The sequence below is a fragment of the Apis cerana genome, linkage group LG4 (genome assembly GCF_029169275.1).
Source record: "Apis cerana isolate GH-2021 linkage group LG4, AcerK_1.0, whole genome shotgun sequence".
In the NCBI taxonomy this organism is placed as follows: domain Eukaryota; kingdom Metazoa; phylum Arthropoda; class Insecta; order Hymenoptera; family Apidae; genus Apis; species Apis cerana.
The window spans coordinates 4,115,747-4,135,719 of NC_083855.1; the positions used below are offsets into that span (position 1 = coordinate 4,115,747).

The 19,973-nt window shown below is 38.2% G+C and overlaps 1 protein-coding gene across 1 annotated transcript in view; it reads right to left on the reverse strand.

The window, feature by feature from the left end:
* The window catches only part of LOC108003572 (polypeptide N-acetylgalactosaminyltransferase 2), a 184,472-nt gene that overhangs the window by 141,144 nt on the left and 23,355 nt on the right, over positions 1–19,973 (reverse strand). The gene's annotated exons all lie outside the window — the stretch shown is intronic.

Genomic DNA, 19,973 nt, shown 5'->3' on the forward strand with positions numbered 1-19,973 from the left:
GTAAGTTAACGCTCACGTCTCGAAACACTTGTAACTGGAATTTCATGAATATGATTCCTTGAAAACGGGATTTTCTTTTTTTTAAAATAATACATTTCTCATCCAATGAAATTTCTCCGCGAATTTCGATACGATCGATTCGAAGGTAAGATTAATTCCTATCCCCCGCAATCCTAACCCAGATTATCTGCACAAGCATCTGACGTTTCCCATTGTCCGACACGCAGAATCAACGACTTGGTCCATCATTTATCACGCGTGGCCAATGCTTCACTCGGTTCCTTCCACCCACGTTCGTAGTTCCTCTCCTCGCGCGGGATCGATTATGTCTGGCTGACAGGTGCAATTAACCGCAACGATGGTTACGAAGCATTTGCGTGCATTTGCGGGACTGTATGCACCAGTGTACGCGTTTCTAAAGCAGATCGTGGAGGAATATCCGCGGATGGATGGCAAACAAACGCGATGAAACGTTCGACATTGTTGGCGCGCGAACGCCGAATCGGTTCGGATACTTTCTGGCCGGCCATAGACAAATATTTTCTTTCCAACCCTCTCTGTCATCGCGTTGCAACGATCGCGCAAAGACACGATTTTTAAAAATAATCCAGGCGCCGAATGATGGATTTTGAAATCGTCAGAGTCGTTACCAATTGGCAAGAGGTAAGTTTAATTCTTCCTCAACTATTCTCGGGAATAGAATTTAATTTAACGTGTTTTATCTTCGCAGAAAGGGATTCTCCATCCTCCGTGTGGACGACTATATATAAAGAGGTTTATAATTTTCTCATCGATAATATTCGAACGACGTTGCAGCGTATCTCGTTTGTAATTCACTTCCTTTCCATAATGAATCGATTGTCAGGGTTGGAGGGGTGCAAATGACGGTTTAACGAGGGCCGATTTTCAAAGTTTCATCAAAAGCGATACAAACTTGCACGAAGAGGAGGAAAAATAGCAATCTCGAAATTCTCCATTACCGCCATTCCATCAGCCACAACTCCATCCCTTTCCATCCTTGGAAAAGAGAAATAAGGAGAGGAGGAGAATTGCACGGATAAACTACACGACCGAACTTTTACCTCGAGGAAAGATTAAGAAATCGCTTTAGCGTGAGGGAGGAAGAAGAGGGGAAAATGAAATATCATCCGGTCGAATTGGAGGAGAGAAGAAAGAATCGCGAGGCTCGTTCTTTCCGCCTCTGGGGAATTGTTTTACAAGTTTTAACCGTTCCTGTTCGCTTCTCGGCCAATTTTTCTCCACGTGTTACCACGGTGTTCTGATCACGGTTCAGAAGGGAGGGCGATTAGACGTTGAACGTTGCAATTTCGATTCGTCGTGTGCAACAGCAGTTGCCTATCGTCCTTTCCCTCGACGCTGATAATTCTGCTCGAATCAACGGCCATTGACTGGTGTTCCTCCCGACAACGCGTCTCCAATGAATCTCGTTAGCCGGCCGAGGATAAGCGTGGCCGACAGCACCTTTCCACGGAAATCGGGCCGAATCCTGAATGGAATTAACCGGCGATCGATCGCCTCGAAATTGCTTACCGATTCCAACCAATTCTAACGTGGAACATCTTTTTGCTTTTCTATCGTGATTCCAATATCCGTTTAAACGAAAATCGTACTCTTAATGAGAATTTTATATCTAAATTAATTTATATTAACTCTCGAAAGGAAAGGGAAAAGGATGAACAATGTATACATATCATTATAAATCTTATATAACGTATATTATAACGATCGAGAATTAAGAGTGAAATTAAATGAAGAAATTCGAGTTGTATATAAATTATAACGATGCCAATAATCTTTAAACAATCATGGAAAAATCGTGGCATTTCAATCGCCCGAGGCAAAAAAAAAAAAAAAAACGGAACAAAATCGATCCTCGAAACTGGTTTTCAATGTGAGATTCTTCAACGTTTGAAACAAAACAAGAGCAGTGGACAGGCCTCGCGTGAAAATAATAATATTCGGTGTTTCTGGTTAACAGGAAACTCGGCGCGGATTCGTTAAGGCCTTTTTAAAAGGAGGCAACGTCAGAGAAACTTTGCAGACCTCTCTGAGAGGGAGAGGACGGCGACGAAGTGGTTGGTCCAGCGAGCTTCTTCCTCCGCTTCATGGACCTCGTTATGATATTATGAGGGAAACGCGCATTTAAAGGGGCGAGTCAGAAGGGGTGAGAGATGGAGGATGAAAAAGAATGAAAGAGAGGGAAGGAGGGCTCTCGACCGAGCACCTTACGGTCTAAGTGGCGTCGCTGCGAGCGAAATAAAGATTTTTATCACGGCGTAAGTCGTCGAACTTTGAAGGCGTGCTTCGATTAGGCGCCCTCCGACTTTCTCGCTATTTCTAGTTATTTGACCGTCGAGTGCCTCTTTCACGCTGTAATATCGTTGAACCGATATCGTATTAAGCGCAAACTCGACAGATTCCTTTAAACGATCGTCATCGAAAAAGGTATGTAAGGATAATGGTGTATCGATGAGGTTATAAGAACTTGGAGGAATTAAATTCCATTTAAACAACTGATGGATTCTACTTATTCGTATATTGTAGAGTTATTTCAAGGAAGGAATATAATATGAAAAAGAAATATCAAAATGAATAACATTTCCCATTCTCGTGAACATTTCTTTAAAACTTTCGTGTACTTAACAAAAACGTTAAGTAAATGTGAGAGATCGAGATGATTTGGATAAATATCCAAATTGAATGAATGTTCGATGAATGTTTCAATACCTGCGAATGGAGAAGATTAAACTACGATTCTTTGTAGTTTAATGTTTAATTAGAAATTTAGAGAGTGAATGAAAAATTGGGAACTAGGTTCATTTCAAGGGATGAAAAATTGATCGTGCCTCGATAAGGTGGTAGTGAACTCGAATCGATGAACGAGTTTCTCTTCGGTAAAGGTGAATAGTTTATAAGAGAACGGACACGTATTTGTTCACTGTTCGAATACTTGAACTTTCGTTTCCGTTTTACCAACAAATTGGCTGTGGTTCGTAGATTGAACATATGATCGTCTTGTAACAAGATTCATTTTATAATTATTTATTATGTCGTGAAATTATATTGAATTACTAATGTCACATAATGAATCCACGGAATGCTTTGTTAATATTAGTACAGCTAGTACGTGATAAGTTGTATACAGATCCTCCTTTGAAGGATTGAGTACAGTGCTTTAAGTGTCTAAACTGGCATATGAATCTTGCATCGAGTGTAGGAAGACTAACTTCACACATCAACATTGTAATTCATTAAATTAATACGATTATCTCATAATTTCCCATTTTACTGGATGATGATTTATTTACAATCTCAATTACTAAAATAAGATTGTCACGATTAAAATATTATTTTTTCTGTACAAGAACTTGCTTAGACAATGTTCTTATATTACAATCAAAAACTTCATTTTCAAATAGATCTCTAAGAATTGCGAAGTTTGTACATTCGTTCAAGAAACGAATTACAGCGTCGAAGTGAGAATTTTTCCTCGTGCAACATTTTCCTCGCATCTTTAAAACAAAAAGCAACGAGCAACGAGCGTGGAGGGGCGCTCGTTGAGAAGAGCAGAGCAATTGTCCCCGTGCCGTTTGCGCCGGAAGTTAATGTCCAAGTCGAAGGAAGTATGACTCGGTTTCCGCCGCTAGTTGGTTGGCTCGCGCGCCACGAGCTACTCCGCGGGACAGAATAAATAATTGCTCAGCTGGAAGATCAAATAGACGTGAGTTCAAGGTGATGTAGGTAGCCGAGTGTACGCCAGTGCAAATAGCCGTGCTCGTACGTAGCGAAAACTGTTAACAAACTTCGCTACTGGCTGTTGACAGGGAAGATTTTAAATCGTGTTCACAGCGTCGGAATGTAATCGGTCAGAATTAGGAAGGAAATATAACGCTTTGATCTCGCTAAAGTTGGATGCGATAACTTTCAAGATGCGAAATTCGTTTCTAAAATATAATTCGAATATACGCGTACGAAGTTGAAGTCGCTCGAAGGGGAAGAATCTCCGCTTCTTGGAGAAATGTAAAAATTTGTACGATTGACGCTATGGAAATTTATGGTAATAATTCGGAAAAGTTGAAGAAGTCGAACAGTGGAACAGTGGAAATCAATTTCGATGTATATTTTCTGCGGAAATTTACGTCGAATAAACAAATCTTTCCAGTAGAAAAGCTTCTTAAAAAATTCCTAAAGAATTCTTTCTAAATTTCATTGCCAAAACTGTAATAAGATTTTCAAACCTCGAACCTCAAAGAGAGTTCCGTTTCGCTTGCGCTAACCTCAAAAATCCTTCTACCAGAAACTCGAGTCCCTTCTACTTATTTCATTCTTATTAAATTCCTAAGGCATCTTCCTATATTTCATTGCCAAAATATTGCCTCCAATCTAATCGAACTCTTCGAGAAACAAAATTCACGAAAACTAGCTTCTGCTCGTTATCAATATTTATTAAATTCTTCTTCGAGTCACACCTCCCGCTTTTGCATTCCAATTAATGCCACACAACCCCTTCAAACTCCATTACGGGGCGCGAATTTATCGGCCAAGCAAATTTTAGAATCAATTTAACAATTAATTCCCCATATTCCCTCGACCAAGGGAATCCTCCCCCTCGTTTGCATATTGCACGCAACTTCGACCGGTCGAATTTACGCTTGTAGCAGCGCGCTTGTATCTAGCTTGTCCACGATATCGCAAGACCCGCGACTATCCTTGCAAACAACGTTAACATCCCTCCTGCTGAGGTACAGGGGGAGAGAATTTCACGTGAGCTATCTCACCGATCCCGGCTTCGACCTGGTGAAACGAAAGTGACAAACGAGGGTATCGAGGTGTGGCCGTCGAAATGTATTCACCCACAGTTGTGTACACATGCATGGGTCAATGAGCACGTGGATTCGAGCATGGTTCCTATGTAAATGCATCGTTCTCGACGAGGAGGATGCGGGAAAGGTATGGTTGGAAGGTATGGCGATGCGCAATTGTTTATCTCGAAAAGGGATATTTGCGATAAAATTAAAAATAGGAAGGATAATTGGTCAGCTTTAATATTCGTTTTATCTTATTCGAATAGCGAAACGAATATATTTAAGGTATATTTTTGTATGCATTTGATTCAAGTACGAAGGAAAGCAGTATATGTTTGGTATTTTAAGAGAGAACATTTTAAAATATAACCATTGCTTTCGCGTTTATATTTTTAGAAACAATAATAAAGACTTCATTAATGTAACTTCATATTTCGTTGGCAAAAAGAATCTATTTCTTTAATATCTTAGACGGTTTTGTCGTATATTGTAAGAATTATTGCACAGCAAAAATAGATTATTTATTTCTCTAATAAAAATTCTTACGTGTTATTTCAGTAAATGTATACGTCAAAATAATACAATGTAATAAAGATAAAAAAAGATTAACGCAATAATTTTTGAATAATATTACGTTTCTTGTTATAATAATATAATATAACGACAAAAAATTGGTACCACTTTGCTGAAGAAAAAAGAAAAAAAAACGAAACGCTCGAGAGGTTAAAAGATCTGAAAGAGTAACTGCATTATGCAACTGTTCATTAAGTCAAATGCTCAAAAACTTTTTCCAATAAAAATCGTGGAAAGAGATTCAAGAATAATGTTGTAATATAAAACACCAATGACCCAGATACCTAACGATAAAATCTCCAAGAATACAAGAATCATTTTACACTTACTCCTTTCCCTTGTACATGGAGGGCAATACACGTGCGAAAAATCGACTCGTACAGCTTTGATCCAGTGAAATCGCATCAAATCGTATATCCGGAAACATCCCGAGTTTCCCCTTTGAGGAAGTCGAAATCATATCTTTCGGGCGTTGAACGTTTCCAAAGCGGAAAAACGTAATGAAATTTCGCCGATTTCGTTACGAAAGTTTCAACTTTCGTCACCTTCGCAACGGATAATTTTTCTCGAAAAGGGTGAACCTTTTCTCCAGGGAAGAACTTCCGTAGCCAACTTTCCTCGATATATTCGAGAGGCGATATTAAATCGGTGGAAGATGCACGAGGATATTCAATGAAGTTGAAGGACCTCTTGCCACGTGCACCTTCCCTCCCCCATCCACGTACAGGTAAATATGTAAAATACAGAAACTGCTTGGCCCCGGAACGGTTCGCTTATGCTACATATTTTTCTCGTCAGGGCGTGACACGATTGCGAGATTCCATCCACGGGGGGATTCACATCCGATGTGTACTTTAATCTTTTATCATGCGCATATTCGATCCATGTTTGCGATCTGGAACGCTGATTCAAAAATCGACACTCTCCCCTTCCCCATCCCGTGTTGTTACCACTCCCCTTTCCCAGGCGACGATTTTATACGCGAATTTTGCAAGCGGATTCATCCGATTGATCCGTTCTATGGTTAAAGAATAATATAAAATCGTGTTCCCCCCTCTCCTTCATCAAATCAAAGACCTACTATGCATCTATGTAAAGAGATTTAGCGAACAATCGCCATTGATCCATAAGCAAATTCATGGAAACCGTCTTTCCACAAGCTCGAAATCCCCCGTAAGGGAGGGGGAGACAGATTAGCAGGGCTTCGAAATGGAGTATCCAGGAATCAGCATTAGATCAGGAACGATGGGAAAACGTACAAGTTTCATCCCATTATCAACGTTACGTTATCGAGATTTCGTTTCTCTTTTTGCAAGTCGATGATTCACGAACGAGATCTCGAATGACTCGATGTTCGTTGGAAAATAGGATCGATCGTGAGCTGAATCCGTGTTGAGGGGGAGAGAGAGAATCTATAAAACTAATGGCGAGCTCCTAAGAGAAAACTCGAGTCATGGACGTCGAGTCATAAAGCTAAAAGTCGATGTTGCAATTCAGCCCGCGACAAGGGGCTATTTCCTTCTTTTATGGGAGGAGGAGAGGAGGGAGTCTCATCAGCGACCGATCGTTGAAAGAGACGCGAATGGAGTTACTCTAGGTTGCCAGAATCCTCGTAAAACCAGTTGACAAAACGCTGAGGTTATGTCTAATTGAATGTAAGGGTAATTAAAGAGTCCAGTGTTTTTGAGCGCGCTTTATTGCCTTGGTGAAGCTCGTTCGTGGGGAATTTGCGAATGAGTCCTTGTTAAAACTTGCTAGGTTTTATGACAGTAATTGCTATTAGGTAATTGCTATTTTTGATAGTTAAACTTTTAGCACTTTTAATATCTGGATAACGATAGTTGGATGGGTTAGAAAAATTATTTTTAATTTGAATTTGGAAAAAATTTTAAAAAATTATATTCTGCTATAAGTATTGGTAGTAATTCTTCATCAGATTTTTTTTGTGTAAGAGAAACACAAGATCTTATGCTCGTGGTATAGAAATCATTTATTCTATTAAGAAAATCTGATTCCTCAAATTTACAGTTATAAATAGCGATATAATTCCATGAATTAGACGAAAAATGAATAAGGAATGGTCGATCGCGTTGAGTAATGACGAGTCAGCAAATTTATTGATTACAATAAAATTCAATTTCTTTCCTTTGATATCAAATTTCTTTTGCTTCTCTTTTTCTCACACCACATATAAACTTCACAAAACTCAATCAATTTTAATCCATCATTGATAAACGATCTGTTTAAAAAAGAAATCTATAAACTACGTTAAATAAATTTATTATAATGATCACGAACGAAAATTTCTGGGATCCAAATTTTCTTCCTTTCACGATCCTTCTTACGAACTTCGAGATATTAACAATTAATCAATTAAACCATGTCAATTCAACTTAAAACGATTACAATGATTACAAACGAAGAATTCAATCGCGATAATTCTAATTCCAATTCGAATTGTCCATCAATCTCGAGGGCAATCTCGTCGTCATTAACCGTGGAGTGCGCGCACGCAGATCGAAAATGGTCGAACAAATCCGTGCAACGACACGAACATTCAACAGTACACGATCGATTAGTACGAATAGTTGAAGTTTGCGGATACCGATTACAGTTAAACACACGTCTTTCATTCAAAAGATTGCCAAAGGCGTTTCGTTTTACTACCATTAGCGCCGTTCCCATTGTACCACGTCGGATGGCGTGACAGTGGCGGTGGCACACCTGCAAGTGGTTTTATGAATGGACACAGAGAGTGGAGGCAGAGTGTAAATTTATACGGGCGGACGGATGGTCACGCGACACCGAGCGATGTGACGCGAGCTGTTTTATTGGCGTGTCGTCACGGCCCGATGGAATGCCTCGATCTATTAATGAATGAATTTCTCTCTCTCTCTTTTTTCTTTTTTTTTTTTTTTATGTTTCGCGCTTTCAACAATTTTTCCATCGAAACGATTGCTCGTAGCGATTGGGCGCAAATACTTGCTTAAAAGAATACGCCTCGAAAGAGCTATTTTCTCAGAATAATATTGAAAATTGGAAAATTCGTATTTATATCTGAAATGGAGATATGAAGATGTAAAAAAGAATGATTTTTATTAAACTGTCGAAACATAATTTGAATCTAGATTTTACGAAATACGATATCCGGTATCGTTTTTCAAACCTGATTCATAAATATGATTAACAATATCGTTCTGAATGAAACGGATAAATACGAAGTCAGCAAATATATTGATTGAACTACTGTGTTTCAGGTATCGTTATTAATGAAATCGTAAAAAGAGTTTACGAGGCTCGATTTCACCGAAATTCTACGAAAGAAACTTCATTATTTTTCGCAAATCAAATTCACGAATAAGGTATAACAATATTCCACGAGTCAAAAATCGAATGAGAAATGACATGTGCTTACAGGACAAACCATTTTGCGGTCTCGAAGCACGGAATAGCAAATCGCAAAATCAATCGTGATTATTGATGGCACGATAACTAGGCAAAGCCGCAAAACACGCCGATTGATGTTGTAATAGTGGTGGCTGTTACGTTTAAATGCGCCAATGTTCTCTTTACCAAGGAGATATATTATCAAACAATGATATCTCGCATTGCCTTTTCATTAGAAATAAATTTGATGAATTAATAAGGCAAAGAGGAGATATATTTCGTTCGTAGTTTCTCATAAATTAATCGTGTATTGGATATGATAAAATGGAACATTTTTTTAAAATTCTTCTTTGAAAAAAATAATAACGTACGAATAAAATAACATTTGTACCACATCTTGATACTGGAAAAGTGATAATATCCATATTGAAGAACGGGTTGGACAAGAGAGTGAAGAATATTCCTTATAAATATAAGAGACAGTGGAGGAACGTTCGGGGAACGTTTGAAAGGGGAAAAATGAACGAAGAGGTGCAGAATTGTGGTCTCTCGGCGACGACTACGACAATCCTCGTCACGCGGAGTTTACCACTGATCTCGTTAAAACTTCAAGTCGACTGGAAGGTAACCACAAAAGTAAATCCCAAATCGGTCTCCGCCGCCGGGAATGAACGCGATAAATTTTTCCCCGAAACTTGGATCGAGATTCTCACGGGGTTCGATTCCCATTGGAGCTTCGTTCTTTAAATTTTTCAAAATTCCACCTCCTCTTTTCGAACGAGAAAAAAGAATCAACGGGAGAAAGAGAGGGGAAAAGCGATGATCTCGATGATCGATCTCGTTGTAACTTGAAATAACAAAGAGAGCAAAGTTTCTTTACCTGTTCGCATTCACGAACGAATTGGTTTCTAAAAATTCAGATCCTGTATAGCGTAGAGATAAGCAGGATATACGCGATATGTAACAATGCATCAAACCAAACAGAGGGTTGACGCGAAGATAGCACAGACAAACAGATAGCGAGGGGAAAAAAATAGCGACACGTCCTCGTAATATGGTCCCAGAGTCGATGTTCAACATGATCAATCGTCCACTCTTCTTCGAGCAAAGAACGTGAGCAATATCGCGGCAATGTTACCTTCTTGAAATCGTAATTTTTACTAAGCTGGATACGTCGTTCCTTATTTTTTAATCCCTTCAATGTCCACGCATCTTCTTTTAATGCTTTGTCTTCCCACGGAGATAAAATCATTGATGAAAGGAATGAAACTACGAAACATGTAGATTCGAATTTAACATTGGCAAATCAGATTTCCAAATCCTTCGTAAGTATTTAAAAAAAAGAAACTTTTATGTTTGAACGAATGATTCGAATTTTAAATTTGCATTAAATTTCAGATTTACAAATATAATTCGTATATGACTCGAACATCTGTTCCCTAGTGCTCCCTAGTTTTCTGCCTAGTGAAAAATCACTGAATCCGAGCTGTAACCAGCAGAACAAAGGGAAAGATCTACGTGATTCATGTTCACATCGAAGAATCTGAACCCTCGGGCACATAATATTCACAAACTTCGACGCCCAATGGCGCTTTCCAGGTTATCTAAATGACCCGAGAGGAGATACGCGGTTATCTACACGATTCGGATTATCATAGTTTCGACAGGGTGCGTCGAATTCTAAATTCTACATAATTGGCGACATTCGAATTATTCTCTAATGGCCCATCGAGTGGAAGATATTCACAAATGATCGTTATTGGGGGAAAGTAACGGAGATTGAGCACTGATCTTTCTGTTTACCGATACTTCGACGTCGTCGTCGAGACGTAACTCATCCCTCCTATATGTATATAATCCCCCTCTCCTGCTCCTCCGGCGGTTTCCTTTCCTCACAACAGTTGACGATCTGACACTCTACTGTCACTGATAATGCATTCAGCGTCTCGTCAATGGCAGCCAATCTGACAATGTTCGCTCTCCCCTTTTCGCATATTCACGCGAGTGTATACGAGAGCTTCGACGTATAATCATTTATATGAGGACAAGACTGGCAGGAGTCACACTGTGCACGTGAATGGTCTGTTATTAATCATATCAGTCTAGACAGGTTGAAATGTTAAAATGGGGGTATGCTGGCACCGTCATTTTCACACCATCATGTTCGTTGGAATATTATATATATATATTTTTTTCGTTGTGATTCATCATTTGTTACGTACAGTGGAATTATAAATTTGATAATTGTTTAGACAGAATTTCGATGAAATATTCAAGAGTTACATTTTCGATTTTCAAATATTTCCAGAAAGCATGGAGCTATTATAAATATCTTTTTCGTAAATGTACATTCTACGATTAGAACATAACTCATTTGTTTCTTGAGTGCTGCTTTAAATCAAACTTAAAAGAAAGGAAATGTAAGGTAAAATTTGTAGAGAGCCATTCACATCAAAATTTGGCACAATGTACCATTTTACTGTACCATTGGATTCTATTTATACATGTGCCATATATATAAATGTCGGATTCAACAATATTAAAATTTCTTTATCAATACAAAATCATCGAAATCATCGAAATAGTCTTGATTTTAAACGATCAACATTCTTCGATTCCCATAAACGATTGAAGAAATTTATCGATGATGGCAAAAAACAATCTTAAGATTTTTAGATCGATACCTATTCGACGTCTCTGTGATTGTTACACGAAATATCAGAAGGTATCAACGTTTCTCGATAAAATTAGAAATCTCGAATGATTGGAAGAGTTATATATATTCGCGAGCAAGGAGGTACCGAAAGTCCATTTTCGTGGAGGTGGACGACCGTGACGTGACGAGTTTTAAATTTCCCTTGTCGTTTCGCGGTCGGGTATCAGCTGGAGGATCGTAATGTCGGCAAAAATCCAATATCGCATTCAATAAGCTGCCCCGTTCGAGAGATTCAACCCCGTACCGGCGCCACCCTCCAAGAGACTCTTGTCGGCGAATCCGCCAGCATTTCCGCCACCCCTGTGTACCACTTGATGACTACCCCATCTCCTCCACCAAGTGAACCAAGATTTTTTCCCCCCTTTATTGACTTGGATCAGCGTTATCCCTTCGATCGAGGCTCCCATTTATCGTGCAAGCGACTCTCTTGGCATGATAGAATCCCGCCCAGATTATATATCGTGTGTACATACATATATTCAAGGAAAATTCGGAAAAAGAGTCTTGAATGATAAGCATAGTGATTCAGATTGATTTTATAATATAGATAATCGAGAAAGTTATGAGAAGAATAAATTTTGATTTATTAATTATTCTTTCTGCATAATAGAGAACGAATATTGAAAAATTCTTCTTCAGTTTTGAAAATCGTTGTTCTGAAAAAGAATCTTCTTATAGATTCTGTAATTAAATATATCAAATACTTCTAAATCTCAACAATCATTTATACCTCTAGAATATAATATCGTATAAATTTTATAAATGGTATTTTATTACACCATTTTTATCGTTAAAGATAAAATTTTCTTTTATCTTATCCCATAAATATAATCGAACGAAAGTTTTAAAAATTCTTATCGATAAAAAAGAAATGATTAAAAAATTATGCATGAATGCTCGACGAGCTAACAAAGAGAAAATCGCTAAAAAAAAAATATTCGTACAACAATAACAAACGTGACGTTCAGGGGTAGATCACTCAATAACGAGATTCCATCCATTAATGAAAAATGGAGAACAGGGATCGCATAATATTTTCCCGCGGAAAATTTCCCGGCGATTTCGGCCTACAGAGGGCCGAATAATTTCGAACACGGTGCGAGGAATTTATTGGAAGCAATTTCCGTCGGGACTTTGTACCGAAAATTAAAAAAAAAACACGCGCAGAGGTAAAAAAAAAAAAAAAATAGGTGGAAATAGAGCTGCGAAAAAAAAATAAAAAGAAAAATAAATAAAAGCGGCAAACACGAAATAACTGCACAATGAATTTACAACGGTTTATCGAATACCTCCGGACGGAAGATTAATTCACTGCCCCACGATAATTCGGCCGCGTGTACCGTTCATGCCAAAAGTATGCAAGTATTAGGCAATTTGCATCCACGGCGATCCCAGATCAATCGAACGAGTGTTTTCTCGTTTAACTGCTGTTTCAATGTACAGAAGAGAAGATATAAAGATTTACGATCATCCGTGAAACTTTTACACAACCCGAGTTGTTCAAATTTCTCCATTTCAAATAACGAATTGATTTTCTGGAGATTTTTAAAATTTATTTTAGATTAAAGAATTATAATGATTTTATCTGAAATTTACTTATCACTCGGTATTTATTTAGAGAAATAATTATTTAATTTTGAAGAATATTCTATTGCATTAAACAGACAATAATATTAATACGGCTTCATCTTCGACTTAGGATTATCTCGAATTTTTCGAAACTCTTCGATAGTCCGTTGTATTGTCTGGCCAATAATAGGATGTTTCTACTGCAGTGCTCATATTTTCAGGCGAAATGGTTCTGTTTGCGCGTTTGCCGCGAGACAAGTGGTCGGGACGATGGTAGAACTTGTAGAAGAAAGACATGACAAGTTTTGAAAAGAAAGTAGAAAAAGAGAAATTATTATTTCTCTTTTCAGAAGGCTTTGTTTTCGAGATGAAAGTGGAAAAATGAAAAATGTATCTCTCTGCGGTAGAATTCAGGATTTTATACCACGGTAGAATATTTATTCGTGGAGTAATTTCAGCCAAAAATACTGAAATCTTTATTTAAAACGTATTTTGTATTTATACTTCCTATATATGCATATATTGAAATAAAAATTAAATTGTATAACATAAATCTCTGCTTAAATACAAAAGAAAATTGCACAAGTTTTATTATATTATCTATTTTGAAAAATTATGTGAATAAAAGAAGCTACGTAAAATTAATTTTTAAAATAAAACTTAAGAACAATAGGTATCGAACTAACTTTCTTAAGCATTATAAAATTATTACAATTTTTTCTATTACTAACTAAGACATATATAATTCTTCCAGAAAGAGTAGTCCCTCGACTGTCTTTTCTTTAACTTAATACATCATAGTAAATTAATACTTTATTCATAGCTGAAGGAAAACTCAATTGAACCGAGGCTGAATTTGACACACTTCCAAAATAGTCCATTGCAACATTGGGGCTTAAAGGGTTAACCATCTTTGCAAAGAAAGCTGGGCGGCGGTTTTCCAGGAAACAGAATCGGTGCAACGTCCCGGAAAATGTGTTTTATCGATTGCATGGCCTACCGACCAAGGACCGACCGGTGAACCTAAATTACAGGTTGCGTGACAGTGATATACCCACCGACACAGGAAGCAACAGTAGTTGCTCGAAGACAGGAGGAACGGTATCTGATCATTGTATTTCATTCTTTCTTTTTTTTAAAGTACGGTATTCGAAACTAAGTATACCGTACGCGTGTAACTGTAAATCATCTAATTCCTGTGATTTGGTGCTCGAGTGCGGAACGCGTTTTCCTTTCTTGGAAAGAAACGGAGGGGAAGGAGGGGAAAGAAAGAAAAATAAGCATGGAAGCGCAAGGAAAAAGATAAGAGAAGCGACTTCTTGGTTGCGGCACCCGTCTGCTCGATGAAATCGATTCTATTTTCCGCGGCGCGTGATTTTCCTTACCTCGCCGGATGTAGCTTTGACGTATTTCACGCGACCTCTCGTTTCCGGTATCGAGAGTGTAAAAGAAAAAGGGCGAAATAAAAGGTTTACGGTGTAAAGAAGGATTTTCGCGCTTTGTTCGTGGGCCAAAGTCGCGTGGCTGGATTATAGAGCGCGGGTCGAGAAGATGGAAACGGGGATTTGTAAGAATTTCGATTATTTTTTAAAGATGTATGTATGTACTCGATTTCTGAACAAATCTAAGAGCATGATATGGTGGATAAAATTTACAACGAGAGTAAAACGTAGTTTATACAATCGTTAGAATTAGTTACCATTTTCTCAGAGCGAATTAATTAATTTCCAACGTGAGAATTCTTTTTGAACGATACAAATAACACTCAAATTTGAGAAATATATAAGAAATATTAAATCTTAATTGTAACGGTAATACAATTTATATATTGTACACATAATTTTTATATTGAAATCCTGCGTTCGTGAAGCATAAAAAGAAAGAGGAAAAACCAAGCAAAATTGCGTCGTGAATTGTTTATAAATCTACATAAATAAACGAAAAGCTATCGGTTTCGATAACGATCGATTCCAGTCGATTACATTTTTAATAACTCCATATCCCGGACGTAATCGTACATACATATCATTTTCGCTGCCTGAATTATTCTCCCTGATTTTCCATCGATATTTAATTCCCTCTTAAAAAAAAGAGGACAGTAATCCAAATAGCCCTATCCTCTTATCTGTTTTCCTCGGCGGAAAAGGAAGAGGAAAACGAGGCGAGTGAAAAAAAGAAGAAAGAAATGTTTGTATTTTCGGAAAAGGCATACGTGATCCACCATATGGCGGCCCTCGTTCAATCTTCACGAGCCACCGCCTCGTTTCGAATTCCTGCTGGCTCTTTCCATTCTTGCCAGCCGACTCGGAAAAAGGCACGGGTAATGGACAAGATTCGGGGGCGAAATAAGGCGATCACTATGCATTCGACGCCCGTATACCGTGGCCAGGGCCGTATATACGCCAATAAAAGGATCCTCCCCATCCCCATCCACGAGATTTCTCTTTATTTCGGCATCAGCCGATCCTCGCTCGGCCGAGCAATCGCGGCGGCCCTGATTTCGAGAATCGGGCGCAGATGCCGCGCCTTGTTTCTGACGGCTTCGAAACGAAACTATTCCTTCGATATCGGGCATCTTCTTTCGATACGGCAACCCTTCTGCAATCGATTCTATGTTCCAGGTTCATAGTTTTAAGGGTCGTCTTTTAATCTGGTTTACGGTAAATAACGAGGCTGGCTAATGTAATTTTAAAGAAATCGTGGCTGAAATTGGCTTCGAATTAAAACGATCGAATGGACGAGCATCAACGCGTACATACACATTTCGAGATATATTTCTGTAGGGGATGATATTATCGTTTGATATTATTCTGTTCAAACAAGCTGTTTCTCGAAAAGGAAAAATGAATTTACGAATATCGCACAGCTCTATCAATTTCGTTAAATAACCACGAGTCCGCACGTTTTAACATAATAATTCCACCAGGGAATGAAGCGGACTATATGTTGTTTTATACCATGCGCAGGCAATTTAAACTTTGCCTCGCTTTGTAGCCGACCGAATGGAAAGGTTCTAATTCGATAGATAGATTCATTAAAGGAAGACGAGACGCGCGTAGTTTTAGCTTTCCTTGGAATAATTTTCGGTGAAGAAAGAAGAGATCCAATTTCGTACAATTTTCAATCGATTCTACCCAATCTCTCTAAGATACGAAGCGGACAGAAACTCATTAGGAGCGATATGCGGTCGGGTTTGCAGGCGTGCAGAGATGAGTTCTGCGGACAGATATATTCGGCCAGGTATCGCGCACAGGGTCGCGGGATAATCGTTGGCTCCGTTAATTCAAGTTAGTCGGGTGTAAGGACCAGTCAGCTGGCTGTGAAAACGCATTAAGTTCGAGTCGGCGAATCCATTTTCCGCGCGTCGGTTTCCGCCACGCCGCGGTAAGCCGCAACACCGGCCGGCTAAACTGACCGAACAGTGCCGGGAAATAAACGTGGCACGCTGCATAATACTGTAAATAATACAAGGCTGGATTTTCCAAACGATCGATCCCTTTCGAACTTGGCCCAGTGAAGTTTTAATATTATTATTATTTTTACGGAATTTCTTATTGCAAGAGATAGATGATATTCTCGAGGAAGGTGAAAGATAAGATCTCACTTTTAAAGCTAAAAATTTAAATGATTGAAGAATTCGAAAGTTATTGCACGAAATAACAATGCTTCTGCACTATAACCGTAGAAAAATTAATTAAAAAACATTTTAATTTACGCTCATCTATGTAATTTCCTCTTGAGTGTACCTGACACGTCCAACACACGTCGTAGATCCACTAAATAGAGCACGGAAGCACAATCTCTCGAGGAGGCGCGTTCCAATTTGAACGAAATTGATCGGCCGCGATTAAAAGCGTTATGCGAAACTGGTGTATCCGTGATTTTTCAGCACGAGCGAAAAGGGTGGCCGATATCCGGGGGAAAAAGCGGTGTTCCTCCGCGGTGTTTCCGTGCTGCGACAGCGCAACTCGAGCACGCGATAATTATCGGTGGCGACCAGCCGAGAACGTCCGACAGAATCAATTAACCGTCGTGCCGCGATGCCATCGATCCGCGTGGACGGCGGAAAGATCGATTATATATCGCGTGTCGCGATCGCGTAATTAATGACGCGTAGCGGAACGATTAAAGCTCCCGCCCGTGAATTGCGGATTTTCGAAAGCTGGGTTTCGAGGCTAGGAGGGTATTAGTTGCCGTGCGAAAAAAATGGATTTTCGACATCCGGACAAATAATAATATTGTGAAATTCAGTTTTGTGAACGCGATGAACGAAACTCGAAAGTAATTTATATCGAATGACAACGCGTGTGCAATTAATCGTCAAAGATTATTTTGAAATATTTGATTTTGATGGAAATTTGTGGATACGTTTGGAAAGGGTTTGGAGAGGATTAATTATAGGCTTATAGGAAAATTAGAGAAAAGAAAATTCTTATCCGAACGTACGTGTAATAATGATGCAAATAAAATTTGAAGATAATTTGTATCGAACGATGATGAGAGTACGTGTAATTAGTCAAGCAAAAGTCTTTGTACGTTGTTTTACAGGGAAAAACTCGTTTATTATGAAAAATTCGATTTTTATATAAAAATTTGTGGGTGAAGCATAATGAGTTTATGCATAGAGGAATTTATTTTTGGGGGAATTTTTTTGAGCGCATCAATCCTTAAATTTTTATCATGTTTTTTTCATTTTGCCTGGAATAATAGAACAATAAAACTTGAATATTTTATAATTTAAAATTTCATTCTATCTCTCGTATATTATTGCGAAAATAATACTGAAACTTTAAACGTACATTGCACCCTTTTGAAATGATAAATAAATGCAATACTTTAAATACCATAAAAATTATGAAATATATATATGAAATAGAAAACTGAATAATTTTCTGAGATTATAATTAATATCATAATAATAAAAATTAGCTTACAGATACGTTCTATATACGTGATTTTACTCGAATAATAAATGACATACGACCAGCAATCGTTAATTAATAAAGCTTTAAGATATTCTACATTAAAATATGCGATTAACAATAAATATTCCAAGTCTGGAATTTATTTCTCTGGAAATATCAGTCAACAAAATAACGCTTGGTTAATTCGCTAGATTCCTATCATCGGTATTTTAGCTTGGTGAGAAAATTTAATTACCCAGAAGAAATTCGAAATATCTTTCACATAGAATCTACAAATACACGCGCACATACATACATAAATAATATCATATAGTAAAATATTTAAATAGCAGAAAATACTCTACTATTAATATATGTTAAGGATATATTTAAATTGTTCAAAGGATATTTCAACGCACAAGTTATACCTCGTTAATTTCTATTTACATAAAATAAATATTCTTACAAAAATCAATCAAAACAAAACAAACGGAAGTTCGATATTTGCATGCAATTACCGCTATGCAGTTTTCCCCCTTGCCTTCTATCCACTCCCTTAATATGACATTTTATTTTATGTCGAATAACGTTTAATAAGCTCGATCCTCGCTTCTTTATTCCCCGACATAAAATAAGCATAAACATATTTTGCTCTCGTTACACAAAATAGACACGTAATTTCCTAATAAATCTCGACCAGATTAAAATAATATCGATTATCCGGCGAGAGAGTAAAAACTTTGTACTTCTTTCTCGATACAAAAAGTTGTATTTCTCGAAAATATATTATAGCCACATTCAAGCTATTAACGTGTCGCGTGCTCGATCGAAACTTTGAGAAACTTTTATTCCGATACTTATGAATCCCTGTTTTACAATAGTTTCATTTGTCAAAATATAACCAATCATATTCATGCTCCCAGAAATCAAAATATCCTTCGCTGAAATTTCCTCTCGTATCGTAAAATCGATAATGCAAATAAATAAAGAGGATTGAATCAAAGCAACATTCAAATCGTCCAGCGAGTACGCAAGGTACACAATATCCAAGCTTCCATCGGTTCTTCCACTCGTCTTAACGTAGTCCTCGCGAAAGAGAATCGATCAAACACTGCACTTCGCTTCCTCACGATCCAGTCCAACTTTCTTATCCCCCTCCTCCCTCTCTCTCCCCCTAATAAAATCCACATACGAGAGCGAAGCGACGAAATTTCACGAACAGAATTCGTGATGGAAGATATCAGATAGAGCAAATTTATCGAACGTAAACATCATTTTCCGGATCGATAATCTGTTAATCATATTTTAAAAAAACTTTTTCATCCCATGAAAATGTGATCGGCCGAGGTTAAAGTTAAAAAAATAGACCGAATCAAAGATCAACGCAAAGATAAAACAGTCTATGCCACGAAACGACTTCGAAAACCGATCAAGTGTGCAGTTTCGTTTATTTTCAACAGTTGCCAACCGGCAATCAGGAAACGGTTCGAAGAATCTTCGAACGACTTTCCGCTCTCGATTGTTCGCCGATTGAATTTCACGCGAACGTGACCGTGTTAAATTCCCTCTCGTTCCTTCGATTAAATCGAGCAATCTTAAACCGGCGAGTCGTTTCTTCTTCTTAATAAATTCACGCAGTTTCATAGACACACAGCCGATTCCATCCGGGTGGAAACGCGGCGACACGCGATCGATCGAACAGTTGAAATTTCCACGCATTCTGCCGCGAGCAACGATCAAGCTGCGGTTTCTATCTATGGGTTCGCATTCCGGGTTAAACTCTGTCCGTTTCCACTCGCTCGACCCCATACACGATCGATAGTTGTACGTTTAATTAAAGCGGGCTAAAAGGGAGTTGCGAACGACGTGAAATCGCGGCAAAAAGTGAGGGTCGGCACTTGGTGGCTCTTTGAACCGTGGCGACTTCATCGATCATCTTGTAATTGGAGAGAGGATACCTCTCCACATTTTTCACCGTCTCGCGGTTAAGCTTCGATT